The sequence below is a fragment of the Arachis hypogaea genome, chromosome 12 (assembly GCF_003086295.3).
Source record: "Arachis hypogaea cultivar Tifrunner chromosome 12, arahy.Tifrunner.gnm2.J5K5, whole genome shotgun sequence".
In the NCBI taxonomy this organism is placed as follows: Eukaryota; Viridiplantae; Streptophyta; class Magnoliopsida; order Fabales; family Fabaceae; genus Arachis; species Arachis hypogaea.
The window spans coordinates 108,839,556-108,854,922 of NC_092047.1; the positions used below are offsets into that span (position 1 = coordinate 108,839,556).

Below are 15,367 nucleotides of genomic sequence, written 5' to 3' on the forward strand. Positions count from 1 at the left end.
AATAGGACGAAAACGTTGGGGACAAAAACGATACATAGAAATAAATTTTAATTCTATCCTTCAATAATATTAATTTTTTATTGTACATAGTATTTAATTATTTTTTAATCACATCTAAGTAAATTACATTTAATCACATTACTTTCATTCTAAATAAATTTATGTTTTTTATAATTTTACACTTAAAATAATGTAATTTTTTATAAATAAATAAATTTTACTCTTTTATTCTAAATAAATAATGTAATGTGATTAGAATGAAAGTGTAAAATTATAAAAAAAAATTATAAGCAATGTGATTAAGTAATGAAAGTAAGATTACATTATTTAAAATGAAAGTATAAAATTTATTTATTTATTAAAAAAGTTACATTACTTTAAACATAAAATTATAAAAAAATATAAGTAATGTGATTAACTAATAAAAGTAAAATTACATTATTTAAAATGAAAGTGTAAAAATTATTTATTTATAAAAAAATTACATTACTTTAAGTGTAAAATTATAAAAAACTAAATTAATTTATAATGAAAGTATAAAATTATAAAAAAAAATTATAAGTAATGTGATTAAGTAATGAAAGTAAAATTACATTATTTAGAATGAACGTGTAAAATTATAAAAAAAATTAATTTATTTAGAATGAAAGTAATGTGATTAGCCATAATTTATTTAGATGTGATTAAAAAATAATTGAATATTATGTATAATAAAAAATTGATATTATTGAAGTATAAAATTAAAATTTATTTTTATGTATCTCAATTTTGTCCCGCCGTCAATTCTGTTAACGGATCCCTAACGGCAAGACAATATTGAGTCAATTTTGAAACGTTAGAAATTTAAATAGGACGATTGAAATGTTAGAGACAACTTTGGAACTTACTCCAAAAGTTGGGGACAAAAATGATACTTTACTCTTTTATATTAAATTATTCCTTTTGGAATCAACAAAATAATTGAACTCTAATCTTTAGATTATAAAAATTCTAATTCTATATTATGATACTATTTTTTTTTAAATTTAAACTAATAAAAATAGACATATGAATAATTATTATATTTCTAACACTTAACATTTTACTTTATTTAAGTAATTAATTAATAGAGCTACTCACATAAAGTTGTTCAAAATATCTTTTTTTAATTTAAAAATATTTTATTTCAAGTTTTCAACCAATCAAATTAACACACATTATCAATTAAATCACATTATTTTTGTCAAAATTAAACCGAATAAATTGGTTCCATCGAAAATTAAATGAACTAAATTTTAAATCGGTCTGAATTAGTTTTTTTTTAATATAAAATTTAACCAATTATATGTGTTGTAATTTGATTGGTTGAAAAATAAAAAATCTTTAAAAAAAGATATTTTAAATTAAACAACTTTATGGTTATGTTTGGTTGGAAGGAAAAAAATAGAGAGGAAAGAAAGGAAAGGAAAGGAAAGGAAAAGAAAGGAAAGAAATTGAGTGGATTTTTATTTTTTTTAAATGTGTTTGGATAAAAGAAAAATAAGAAAAAAAGAAATGTTATAAAAAGATAATTTTATCTTTATATTATATAAATGATATAGAAAAAAGTAAAAGAGATAATATTAGAAGTAGAGAGAGAGATTTAGTTTTTTCTCCATTTTCTCTCTATTATTGAAAAAAAAAATTAGTTGATCCTACCAATATTTTTTTATCTATTTTTTTTTCTCTCATTTCTCTTCTCAATCAAATAAAAAAAAAATTATTTTCCTTTCTATTTCTTTTTCTCTCTTTTTTTTCCTCCCATTTTCACCTCAAACAAACACACCTATGAATATATGGTTCTTTGGCTTTCACGAGGTGCATGATTGGTTCAAGCATGGCCTCCTCAAAGAAGGTTGTTCCAAATTTGCAGCTATAATATGGTCAATTTGGCAAGACAGAAATATGGGTAATTTTCAGGGAGTTTTCGGATCTGCTGGGTCAATTGCATACAAGGCTCGCAGGTGCATGGTGGATTTTGAATATACAACTCAGAATCGAGTGTGTTGCATCCAGGGATTAAAACCTCTATCTTGGTCTCCGCCAGAACCTGGTGCTTGGAAGTTAAATTGTGATGGGAGTGTGAACTTGGGGGATAATTGTGCTGGTTTTGGGTGGGTAATTCGCGATAGCTCCAGTCAATGGGTAATAGGATGCTCAGGAAATTCCTTTGGATCTAGTGTCATCAAGATGGAGTTGTGGAGTATATGGAAAGGTTTGGCTTGGGCTTGGGAGGCGGGTCTTAAGCTTGTTGTCTGTGAGACAGATTGCGCAGCAGCTTTTGAGCTAGTGACTGGTTGGCAAGTTCCACTCTGGCATCTTGAAAAAGAAGTAATACAACTGATCTTTGACTTGAAGTTAAGAAGGGATTGGGATATTCGTTTTGAGCTTATCCCGAGAGAAGCTAATGTCGTGGCAGATCGGTTGGTAAAGATGGGATCTGGAGGTAGCGGAACTGATGAGGTTCACCTTTGGCACCAGCCACCAGAGATGATTTATCCTCTCTTACTGTTAACAACCTGATTTCTTTTCTTTTTCTTTTCTGCTCTTTTGTTTTTTCTCTTGGTTGTTCACCAAAAAAAAAACACACCTATGAATAAGCCTATGTAGTATTATTAAGAACAAAAGTCAACCACCCAATCCGGACCTGTTGAGATTCTCCGTTACCAGATGTAGTGGAGTTATGAATGATAATTCCATAACGGAAACCTAACGAATGGTAAAAAAATCTGCACCATTAAATCGATATTAAAAAAAAATTTAGTAGTAAAATAAAAACACTAAATTTTCTTAAAGTTATAATTTATATTTTTAAAAAAATCTGTTTTACTTAAAAAATAATTTTAATATTATAAATAAATAAAAAATATTTTTATATTATCGTACCTAAATATAATTATTAGATAAAAGTATATTTTTACATAAAATATTTAAATATAAAATTATTTTTATTTTTGGATAAAATATATTTTTTATTTTTAATGTTTTTGAAATATTTTAAAAATATTCTTAACATTTAATTGATTTAATTTTATCCTTAATATTTGAAATAAACTTTAATTTTATCTTTTATATTAATTTTTTGTCAATCAATTTTTTTTAATTATATACTTATCACATATTCATCATCGTATCATACCATTTTTTCTCATTTTTTCTTATTCGAGTAGCAATCTCTCTCGACTTCTATTATTTTCATAGATATTTTCTCTCCATACTTTTTTTTATTTTACTGCCATTCACTCCATCTTTACTATCTCACTTCACTGCAATTCGAAAGCTTTCATCATTAATATTAAAGACAAAAAATATATATTTTTTTATCTTTTAAAAATTCTTTTAAAAAAATTATTCAAATAAATTTTAAGTATTAGAATGTCTTTATAAATTGTTCTTCTATGTGTAATAAACTTGGTGAAAAAAGCCTCCTCATCTCAAAAACTACGAAATTCGAATGATCGCAAGAATTTTGAACAAATATTATGCATAAAAAATTTAACTTTGTGAATCGCTTTTGAATTTTATCAGTGTGCATTATTTCTTCCTTTGTGATTATTCGTCTAAATAAATTTTAAATTGGATGAGCATGTAAAAGAAATTTCGGCAGCAATAATTTCACTTCACAATTTTTTATTACATTTGATTGTAGCCTAATGGTTACTATTGCCTTGTAGCACAATTTAACTATTAAAGCACAAGGATAACTGAAATAATAAGAAAGTAACAAATATAATTAACAAAGTATTTAAACATCCCGTGTTGCAACGTGAATCATTTTCTGGTCTGATCGATGAGGTGCTCAAATCTTCTTCTATGTGTATTGAAATTAAAGATTTATTTAAATTTCAATTCTTACATGCCTGCAGAAAATAAATGTTAGGTTTTTTTGAGCATATAACTATTTGGAAAAAATTATCTCTCACATAACAATAGTGTTAGTATATATAGACTATAGAGTACTGTACTTCAAGCTCAAAGTATATATATAACACGGAAACCAAAATGGAACACAAAGTAAATTTAAAAATAAATTAAACTATTGAAATATTTTGGATTAGTTGCACTTTCCCTCTTGAACATTATTATTAGGTCACATGCAACTTTAGCCCTTAAACTTTAAAAATGCGCAAATTAACATTTAAATTTTTAAAGATTTAGAGCTAAAGATCACATAATCTACAATTCAGAGAGTAAATCGCAATTATCCCAAATATTTATTTCATATGTTATTTTGACTACATCTTAAGGCCCTTGTCATATAGGTAAATGATTTATATGCTTTATTTTTCAATATCTTATTAATCTTTGGTGAATTCTACCCAATCATTTTTAAAATAATATAAAAATTATCTTCTATGATGTGTCACACTTTTAATTTAAGTTATTATCTTAAGCATAGTTAGATTATACTGTAATAAATTTTTAAAAAGGGTAAATGTATAATTTATTAAAAGATTAGAAACTGATTGTTTTTAATTTTCCAAATCACGTTAACGGTAGCCCCTCTCTCAATGTAACTCAGCAACTCTTTCTCACTAGTCAGCCTCTCCTGAAGTCTCGAAGACTCGAACGGCGAACTCCAGAGTACAGAAGTCACAATTACCGGCTCCTCTGATTCGTCTCGCCAACTCCGGTGCGTCTCCAGTAATACACCGTCACGTTTGTGGCTCCCCTACTTTGCGTCGTCACGTCTCTTTGCTCTGGTGCATCTCTTGTCATCGCGTCCTCGTTCGTTGCTACTGTCACCTCTGGCCAGAATCTGCTTCGCCGTGTTTAGATAAATTGGTTTTCTCTCTTCTCTGCATTCTTAAAACTTCCTATAAGTTTTTTTTATGTATTCAATTGGCTTATAATTTGATTAAAATCAACGAGGCAGTGTTGCTTTGGAGATGCACGAAAATGAAAAAAATGGGGAAGAGCGAAAGGCCGAAAGTCATTACAGAGGATTAGAATACAATTACATTTTCTGGAAACGATTTAGAAAAAAGTCATGTTTCAATTTTTAATACTTTAAAATTAAAAATTGCATATTTACACATTTTAAAAACTAATTTAATTATAAAATATTCTAACTATGGCTAACCTAATAACTAATTAAAAAGTGACACATATCACACCAGATAAATTACATGTTACTTTACAAAGAGTATGATAGAATTCACCTTAATTTTTATACTACTCTAAACTTTTGGTGCAATTTAAAAAAAAATTAAGATAATTTGGAAGTATTTATTATTTCATATATTAATATTAAAAAATATAAAAAAATAATTTTTAAATATGAATATTATTTATTTAACTTTTTTTTCACTCACTCTTTTGAAAGTCATCTAAACCACTATGATTCTATCCAATTCTTTATGAATGAATAACCTTTATTTTTAAAATATTTAGGGTTTAGAATTAGAATTTAAGATACATAATTTAAAATTTATGGTTTAGAATTTAAAATTTAGAATATAAAATTTAAAATAAAAAATATAGACCGATGTCAGATGAAAAATATTAGCTTCCTAGTTGAACTCATGATTATAATAAACTACTTAAAGTACCATGATTTTGTTTTAATTTTTATTTTGTATCATATAGTTGAATATCCTACATACTTTGTATCTTTGATCAGTTAACACTCACCAATGAGTGGAAAATTTTTCATATAGTAAAATATGAATATTAAATAATTAATATAATATAATAATTTAAAATTTAAATACTTACCATTGCTATAACTTTCCACCGGAGGACGATACTTAGTATTGCATCTCTAATGCAATCCTCCGCCGCCTCCGGATTATTTCTATAGCGGCTCTTGCATGATTGAGCACAACGTTTCAGCTTATATTCCGGATGTTGAAGACCATCGTATTGAGCTGAAGACCATTTTGGAATACTGTCATGCGATTCAACAATGATAGCACAAATAACAAATCCAATAATAATGAAGGAACATGTTATTTGTTTATACGTCACACCACCATTTCTAGCCATATTATATATATGTCTCTTCTTTTTGTTTTGGAAATGCAAATGTATGATATACCATGCATGAAGTTTTATAAAGGCTTAAAATTTCAGAATTGATATATTTGTTACTTAATTCATGTCCTTTTAAATCGCCTTAAGGGTGTCCCCTCGCTTTGTTAGGAGTCATAAATTAACAATATAATCAAAACCATAAATTAATTTTGGTTGCCCCTTAAAGTCATTGAGTTTCGAGAAAAAAAAAATGGTCTTTACATATTTTGAGATTATGTAACTTATAAATATATAGTTTAGATGGATGCAGTAATATATAGTGGCATGATACTATTTTTTTAAAAAAATTAAATTAATAATAGCAAAAGTAACAAGTCAAATATGAAATCAGAGAAGTAATCAATCAAACTAAATTAACGTGGAAGAGATTACAAAAGTAACAATAAAAAAAGGTTTTCATAGGAATGTACAAAAGAACATAGAAGAAAAATTCAAAAGTTACCGTGTCGCGACCTGAGGAGATGCATCGACAGAAGAGACAACGAAAAAAGAGATTGTCGAAGTACATGGTGGCATTAGCGCTAGTAGTAAGGAGATGAATGACTGTAGCGGTGGTGGTGGCAGTGACGACAACGACCACTACAAGATTTTTATTTATTTGTGGAGGTTTATAACCCCCACCAAATGGTTTGTGAGGGTTTCCAAAACTCCCAAAATTTGAGGTGCCACGAGGTCTTTTGTGGGGGTTTTTAAAAACCTCCACGATCTATTTAATGGAGGTTTTAAATGTGTTTAGTGGGGGTTTTATATTATACTTTTGTGACAGTTTTAAATCACTTTTGTGACGGTTTAAAACCCCCACAAATTGATTTTTTAATTTAACAAAAATTAACTATTTTGTGAGATTTTCAAACCTCCACAAATTTTATAATTATTTATTTATTTTTAATTTCAAATCATTCATTAATCTCATCTTATTTACATATTCTCAAATTAAAAATTTATTTTTTGATATCAAAATTTAAAAATTAAATCTTGACAATTCAGAGAGACACCCCCATCTAGATCGGTAATACAGCCCAAGAACAAAAGAATTTGATTCAAACATTCATGATCATAGAATCTACAACTTAATATATATATATAAAACTTAGAAATTAAACATGAAGAATGCTCCAGATGTATCAATTATCAAATGAGATTTCAAAGAGAATTAATAACCTCTCATTTATTAAGCAGCAAGAAATACAATGTTCTGAGTATAAGGTACAAAATGGAAAATCAAGTACTTTATAAGCCTTCCTTACAAGTCAGGTTCAAGGCTTCAATTGTGTATTCATTGAAAATTTTGATTTTCTATATGCATACCGTGCAGCCACCTAATGCCGCTACCCAGGCCACTTTCTAAGAAAATAGGGAAGAGGAACGTGGCTGGGAAGGGTGGAAAACAACCATCAATTCTCATGAGTGATTAACTGCTTCTTTAATTAATCTGTCTTCTGTGCCCAATGATGCAGGTTACAAAATATTCACAATTGTAGTATAATTGAAAATGCTTTAGTATTCAGGAGAAGATAGAGTGATATAATACCTATAAAACTTGCAAAGGTTCCAATGATTCTCCATGATTGTGGAGAAGGCGAATAGCAGCATTAAACATGGGCTCCTTACCATCTTGTGGATCCAAATACATTTCAAGCAACCTGAGGCCATCATCAGATTTAAAAATGCAAAAATCCATTACAATGTGCAAAAGAACTTCTAAATAAATATTTTTCCAATCTAACACCTTGTAATTGTTTGCATTTAAGTGTTCTATTGCATGTCACACAAATTAACCAGAGAATTACAAAGAAACTGGAGAGCTTTGCTTCTATCGTTTTAATGAATTTATATTTATTCATTTATTTTATTGAGGATACCTGGTCCTCAAATATCTATGTAATATCCTTCTCTTCTTGTAAATGATATTTCTTCTTTTGTCAGATACTAATAATATTCGGAGGAGTCATGTGAAAGAAAGTAAAATTACCGGGAGATATGTACCATCAATAGAGAGATTGAAGCAGCTTAGGCGATCTCCAACAAGTGAATAAGCTCCACACTGGAGAACTATTGCACCGGGTTGATATGTTTCCACTACTTTAGAGATGATCTATAGTATAAAAATTTTCAAAGTTTCAGATTAAATGGAATCAAGTAAGAAATAATGCACAGAGACAAAGTGAGAGGGAGTTGGACTTACAGTATTGAAAAGTCGACTAAAGCTAGGGTCATCTATTCCATCCTTGAATGGGACATCTATGGCATAATACTTGCCTTCTTTTTCTCCTATTTCCGTCAATACAGTTATATCAGTTCCAATCATTCAAAAATAGAGCTTTAATATATTTTAAAGAATAAAAATATTCAATTTCAGCAAATATGCAGCTAGCAACATGCCACTATCAAGTGGTGCCTGAGACCTGACAACTTACAAAAATACAGACTTAAAAATATATATGGGACTTCTAACATAATAAACTACAAAGTTATAATAGACTTCTAACATATTTAAAACAAAACAGGATATAATAGACTTCTAACATTATGTTTCAGCCTAACTCTATATTAGTATTCAAGATAAATCATAAACAAAACTAGGCCATAACACATCCGAATACTTAAAACCATTCTAAATGATATATGATGTGATAATGATTGTACAATGGGATCCCTTCAGAAGACACTGTTCTATACTCTTTAGACCATTACCTTATGAAGACAATTGGAACCTGCCACTAGGCTTTCTTCTTCTCCATCCCTGACATTTTCCAAATTCAAAAACCATTCAGCATCACCAATATTAACAAGAATAAAAGAGAGGAAGGAAAGATTTTCAAGTCACAAACTTACAAAGATAAGATAATACACAAATGTCAATCCAGCCAATACAACAAATGCGATCTGAAATACGTTGTACCTGTTATGTAGCAGCCATTTTGTCAGGTTATATATAAGCAAAGTATAGACAAAGGAAAAAATAATACAAGTAAATATTCATATTAACTCTTCAACAATAATAGTGAAAATAACATTCCTAATATGAATATCATATAAGTTATTGATGCAACACAAAATGTAGCCATTAAATGGTAAACACTAAATCAAATATTTACTTTGAACACTAATCCAATATATTTTAGGTGTGTGAATATTAAAAACCTAGTAGGATAAGGCTTTGTTGTTGTTATAGTACAAGAAAAAAAGTAGACCATCTTACTATGCGGTATATATTTGCAAACTATTAAAAGGTTCCACATTTGCCCTTAAAAGGATACAGGAAAGTGAAAAAAAATCCAGCTCTACTCACTTGTACAAATATTTAATTCCACGCAGAGACTCCAAGGCGTGGCCAAATATTTCCTGTGCTGTAGCTGCTTGATCATAGTAGGCAAATGCTGTCGCACAAAACTGGATCACACTGAAATAGTGAAATATTTTAACATTATTAGCAGTTTAGTCAAAGCACATGAATACAACATAGGCAAGTCAACTGCTTCAACAACGGAGCCCTCTTTCATTATTCCATCGGCAATTTCTGTGGCCAAAACAGACAAATTATTCAGATTGTGGAAAACACTTCAGAATACAACATATTTATACAAAATCAATCTTCAAGGAATTAAAGAACAAACTAGCAATCATGGTTAGAGTACTTATTTCATTCATACTGTTGGACCTGCCAACAAAGAAGTCCCTAAGTCTGCAATAGCTGAACAGCTATCAGCACAAATTCTTGGATAGCAATGTGATCATATCAGTAAATTAGAACTGAAATCATAAACCATTTACGATCATGTCATAAGAAAAACTAGCAGAATTATACTAATTTTTTTGGTCTTCACATACCAGTTCTTTTGTCTCCAATAAGTATATCTCCCATATCAAACTTTTGCAAAGAAAAAAAAAAGATAAAAGTTAGTAAAAAAAAGAAGGGAAATAAAAAATGCATTGTAATTTTTAAGAAAAAAGACTATATTTAATGATTAACCTCCCAATATCTTTTTCTTGACACAGGCACATAAGTGTGCTTTCCCTTGTAGTCCAAAAACAAGTTCGCCCCCATTCTCTTCCTCTGGGTTACGGTTCAGCCAAAATGAAAACATCGATTCCTTAACAAAACCTTGATCAAGCATATTGTACCTGTTACACATTATATCTGACAAGAAACAGGAATCAGATGAACTTGAAGAAATGAATAATCAAAATTTGGATGCTAGCAGTACCAAACTGGAACAGCTTTTCCAACTACTATCTCTTAAAAGTGACTAGTGCAAACTAATTAGAATGCTCTGTTTAAACAATTGCAAACAAAAGCTTCAGTGTCTTAAATCAATCCTGCTACTGAACTTAAAGCAAACTGCATCATGAATTACCATCATCTTCAGAAACTGCAACAACAAGGTTAGTTAGACAGTGCATTAACCTTGACATGAGCAAAGATGTTATAATCAACTTATACAATAAAATAGAGAAAACAAGAATTGGAAAAATAAAATGAATGAAAATGGTTCTACTTACTAACCTGATGGTCATTGTTGTACTTATCAAATATCAACAGCCTTTGCTTTGCTCCAATGGTCTCTAATCTGTGCTATTGTTGTTGAGAAAAGTATCAATTTCCAAGAAAAGGGAAGAATCCATCATGCTGTTGTTGAATCAAGAGCATAATTAATCAATAATCATGAATCAGAGCATGGAGTTGTTGAATCAGGGGAAAAAGGAAGAATAAAATAAAATAAAAATAGCATCAATTATAAAATGATCAAAATGGAGAAATAAAACTCAACAAGAAAGTTATAATTGAATTATTGATTGCTAACCAAATATGCGATTCACATCGTCCGATCCTTCGATAGAAGGTGACGCCGCGATACGCTGAGCTTTGCGACCTCGGTCCATGTCTACTCTTCTTCACCTGTTGCGCTCTATGAAGAACCATTCTTTGCTCCACCGCCGCCATTGCTGTTGCACTATCACCGCCGCCGCACTACCACCGCTGCGATCTTTCTTCATAACAAATTCCAACCACGCTATATATGCATGAAAAATGTAGAGAAAAAGTGAAAAACAATTGAATATCCAAACTGAGTTAAATAAATAACAATGAAAAAGAAAAAAAAATGAACAAACAGAAATTGAACTTAGGTGATTGAGGAGAAAATCAAACGCGTCGACAGATAAGCTTGATGGAGGCTCCGACGGTGACTACGAACTCACTCTCTCTTATCTCGAAAGCTATGGCGTGTAGACGAGCTTACTCTCTCTCTCTGATCTCGAACACTAGAGCTTACTCTCTCTCTCTCTCTGATCTCGAACACTAGAGCGAGCTTGATGGTGATAATGGAGAAGAGATGAATGTGGTGGTAATAGATCTAGGGTTTCAGATCTCACATAAACATTGATTTGGATTTTGGACGATTTTAAACTTGAAATTTTTAAATTTTAACTAACAATAATTAATGGGAGTTTTAGATGATGCCACAAATAAAATAGATTGGGGAGGTTTTAAAAAATCTCCATAAAAAAAATTCCATAATTAAATAGAAATCTTGTAGTGGACGGCTGTAATTTAGGGTTTCGATTAGGTCTTACTCACTCTCCATCTTACTCGAAGTTAGCCCTAGTTTGCATCTTTAGTATGGGATTTGAATGTTTGTTTGGGCCTAAAATGTGTGGGTGTTTTAACTATACAATGTTAGAATTTTTATTTTTAGAAATTTTATAAATGGTCACAAATAGATGATGTTGGGGAGGTTTTGAAAAATCTCCACTATAAAACCTCCACCAATTAATAAGAATCTTGTAGTGTTTAAATCTTTAGGTCATAAAAAATTCTAATACTATATTATGAAATTATTTCTTCTAAAAATTTAAACTAATAAAAATAGACATGAATAATTATATTTCTAACCCTTAACATTTTACTTCATTTAAGTGATTAATTAATGGAGGTCACTCACATAAAGTTGTTCAAAATATCTTTTTTTAAAAATATTTTATTTCAACCAATTAAATTACCACACATAATCAGTTAAATCATATTATTTTTGTCATAAACCAGATAAATTGATTCAATAAAAAATTAGTGTTGAGTTTGAAAAAATAATATTAAAATGATGATCAAACATTATTAAAATGTTAATTAAGTGTTTATAAAATATTTTTAATTGTTTGTTTGATGCTTTTGTTTAGTGTGCAGGAAGAAAAATTAATTTTTCATTGATCCAAGAAGCATGAAAAATAAGCCTACACTAATACTCCAAATATTGATCCAAAATGAGAAACAGGTGAACCATAAAAAAAAGAAAAGGAAACAAGTCACATGTTATGAGTAGAAAAGCAAATTAATTATGCCCCAAATAAACAAGCCAATCTTGATCACCAAACAAAGGTTGCCTCATACCAAAGTGATTTAAATCAAGTGGCTGAATGTTAAAAAGAGAAAGAAATCTAAAGAGATCCAAATCCTTCAAAGTCCATGATGAATTAAAGAAAGAAACCAAAGGCCACAAGCTCCATACGGTGATCACAAAAAGCATTTATTTTCTCCCATGCATTGGTTACTGGAACTCAAATTCCAATTCAATTAATTGCATTTCTTGATAACCGAAACTCCCAATTCAATTCAATTTACTTTGCATTGAAAACTTTCGCCAAAAGCTTCTCTCTTCTCTCTCCTCTCTCACTTGCTTTGATCAAATCACATCATCTTCCAAGAAAGAAAGAAAATAGAATGCACATAGAGTGGGTTATGACCAAAGGCTACAGGCTCCATACGAAAGCTATTCTCTCTTCTCTCTCCTCTCTCTTGCTTCGGTCAAATCACTCTTTCATAGAAGAAGAAAGAAAAAAATGGAAGACACAGAGGGAAGAAGATTTTTTCCACAGAAGAAAGATCTGCGAAGTGAGGCTAAAAGATTTCTTTGCCAAGAAAAGAACAGAAAAGTCTCGGTTCTTGAAGCAAATCTATCTTGAAGGCTCAGCAAAAATTTGTTTTCGTTTTTGTGCTACAAAGAAGATCTAAGTCTCAGAATCTGTAGCTGGAAGAAGCAAAAATGGAAAGCATGAAGCTGTCCTAGGTTAGATGCTCATCAACACTCAGAATCAAATTTTGGAGCCAAAATCAAGATCAATGGCCAAGATTGAAGAATATGGATGAAAAAGGATGAGAGAGGTGCATGCAAATAGATTCGATTTCTCTCTCTCTCCTCTGTTGAAGCTGCTGTTACTCTGTTGTTGGAGAAAAAGACAGTGCTAGGGTTGAATGTGACTCAACCTTGGAAGCTTCACTCTTCTATATTAAGGGTGAACGGCCAAGGGTTGAAGGTAAGGAGTGAGAGCACATGTTTGGGTTCCCATAACTTTTTGAGCTGTTTATTCTTCTCCTTCATGGCTTTCATTGAATTTTTTTTTCAATTTAGTCTGTCTGTGTTTCATTGGTAAAAGGCAAAATGTGAGGTTTTGTAAGAAAAAACCAATGAGTGAAAAAAGGCAGAGTTAAAGAAAAAGCCATAGTTATCTCAGAAATTCTTCGTATGTATTTCTGTTTTGTTGTCATGATCCTGAGGGGATTCCCTTGCAAGTTGGGTTAGCACTTTACAGTTGAAAGCTAGGGTGAGTCCTAGTCCCTTGCAAGTTGGGTGAGCACTTTGTTGTTGAAAGCTAGATTGAGATCTAGTCAAATTCAGATTGGGTGTAGAATCTGGATTTGTCCCAGATAGAAATGGGTAGTTCCTAGGAAGAAATTGGTGTTTGTAATGTTGTGAAAACATAGTGAAATTCCATCATTGTTGTGATTGAGACTGGATGTAGGCTACATTGCACCTAGTAGCTGAACTAGGATATATCTGGCGTTACTTCTTTTTCCCTACTCCTTTCTCTGTTTCTGTTTATCAGGAGACAAAAATAAAAGTGTCTCTCAACTCGTCACGAGCCAAAACAAAAGTACCTCTCAACTTGGCACGACACAAAAGTAGAAATATCTCCTGAAGTTTTTCTGAAGAATCAGAAATTAATATACAGTGAAAAAGGGGCTAAGATTCAACCCCACATTCTCTTAGCCACTGATTACCATCAATTAGGTGAACCAAATTTTATACCAGTTTGAATTAGTATTTTTTTTTTATATAAAATGACTACAATATCGTTATTATACAAAATGACTAAAATATCCCTATTATATATATATATATATATATATATATATATCTTTTCTGTGTCATCGCTCTCCTTCTCTCAGATTCTCTCCTTCTTCTTCTCTCTGCCACCCTCGTCCATTCTCACTGCCGTATGCCATCCTCCCCCTCTCACTGCTTACACACTCTCAAGGTTATCGCAGAACTGTCATCGCGTGCCTGACACCCAGCTCGAGGGGAACTGTCGTCGCCGGAGGGAAAATCATCCGTCACCCTCCTCCCCTCTCTGGCTCTCTGGCTCTGCGACTACAATTTTCTATACCTTTCTAACTATCTGTCATAGTGTAACTGCATCTCTTTTTCTCTGATTTCTGGCTCGCTGCTACTCTTCTCCTCCCCTTCGCCGCCAAATCAAGTAAGACCTCCCATTTATCCTCTTCATCGTTCAATCTGTTGTACTTATGCTATATTATTTTTTTCTTTGTGTTTTTTTTTAAATATGCTTATGATGTATTATTGATGATTCTGTTGAATTTTGAGTTATTAATTTACTAAATTTTTATTTGAATTTAGTTTATTAATATTAAATTATTGTTGTTGAGATTGAATTATAAATTCAATTTTTTTAGTTTATCAATTTTATTCTCCATCCCCTTGTTCGGTCCTAAATTTATTAATTTGATTATGAAATGCTCTTATACTATTGTTTAGTGCAACATCTTATAGGGGTTTGATATATGGTCTCATTTAATTTAATGGCTTACTATCACAATACACTTGCTTGTCATGTCAAAGAATGAGGAGAAAAAAAGGAGAAAGAAATGTGATTCAAAAACCATTTAAAAAGGACAAAGAATAAGAAGATTCTAGTGTGAATGCAATTGAAATAAGTCTTGAATTGTTTTTCCATTTTAGTCAACTTTCTAATAAGTTAATTGACGAAATAGAAAGGGAAATAAGTATATAATATGCTTTGCTCAAACTTTAGTATGTTCAAATTAGTAAGAGTAGATCACTTTGTATGTATGACTTGTTTAGGAAAAATTTTAGATGAAGTATTGTGCTTTCTTATTTTTATATTTTATCTGGTAAAAATTGCTTGCAATCTTTTCATCATTTTGCACAAAATTTGTTTATAGGATGTCCAGGACAAGTCAAGATCTGTGACCAAGGCTAGCTCCTGTCATGAAGTG

At 30.5% G+C, this 15,367-nt stretch overlaps 2 long non-coding RNA genes across 11 annotated transcripts; both read right to left on the reverse strand.

Moving 5' to 3' along the window:
• Positions 1-3,607: 3,607 nt before the first annotated feature.
• On the reverse strand, positions 3,608-6,081 carry LOC140177121 (uncharacterized). The gene is made up of 2 exons (XR_011868875.1): positions 5,737-6,081; positions 3,608-3,878 (listed from the first exon to the last, which is right to left on the reverse strand). It is a non-coding gene; the product is annotated as an uncharacterized lncRNA (long non-coding RNA).
• A 1,114-nt stretch (positions 6,082-7,195) lies between these two features.
• Positions 7,196-11,519, reverse strand: LOC112728171 (uncharacterized). 10 transcript variants are annotated; one of them, XR_003166168.3, is made up of 12 exons: positions 11,181-11,519; positions 10,860-11,069; positions 10,562-10,684; positions 10,028-10,195; positions 9,886-9,925; positions 9,347-9,574; positions 8,890-8,956; positions 8,749-8,797; positions 8,240-8,325; positions 8,027-8,149; positions 7,586-7,697; positions 7,196-7,493 (listed from the first exon to the last, which is right to left on the reverse strand). It is a non-coding gene; the product is annotated as an uncharacterized lncRNA (long non-coding RNA). The 10 variants fall into 10 exon arrangements; XR_011868880.1 differs by having other exon boundaries at positions 7,196-7,490; positions 9,347-9,739; XR_003166167.3 differs by having other exon boundaries at positions 9,347-9,739.
• Between the last annotated feature and the right edge of the window lie 3,848 nt (positions 11,520-15,367).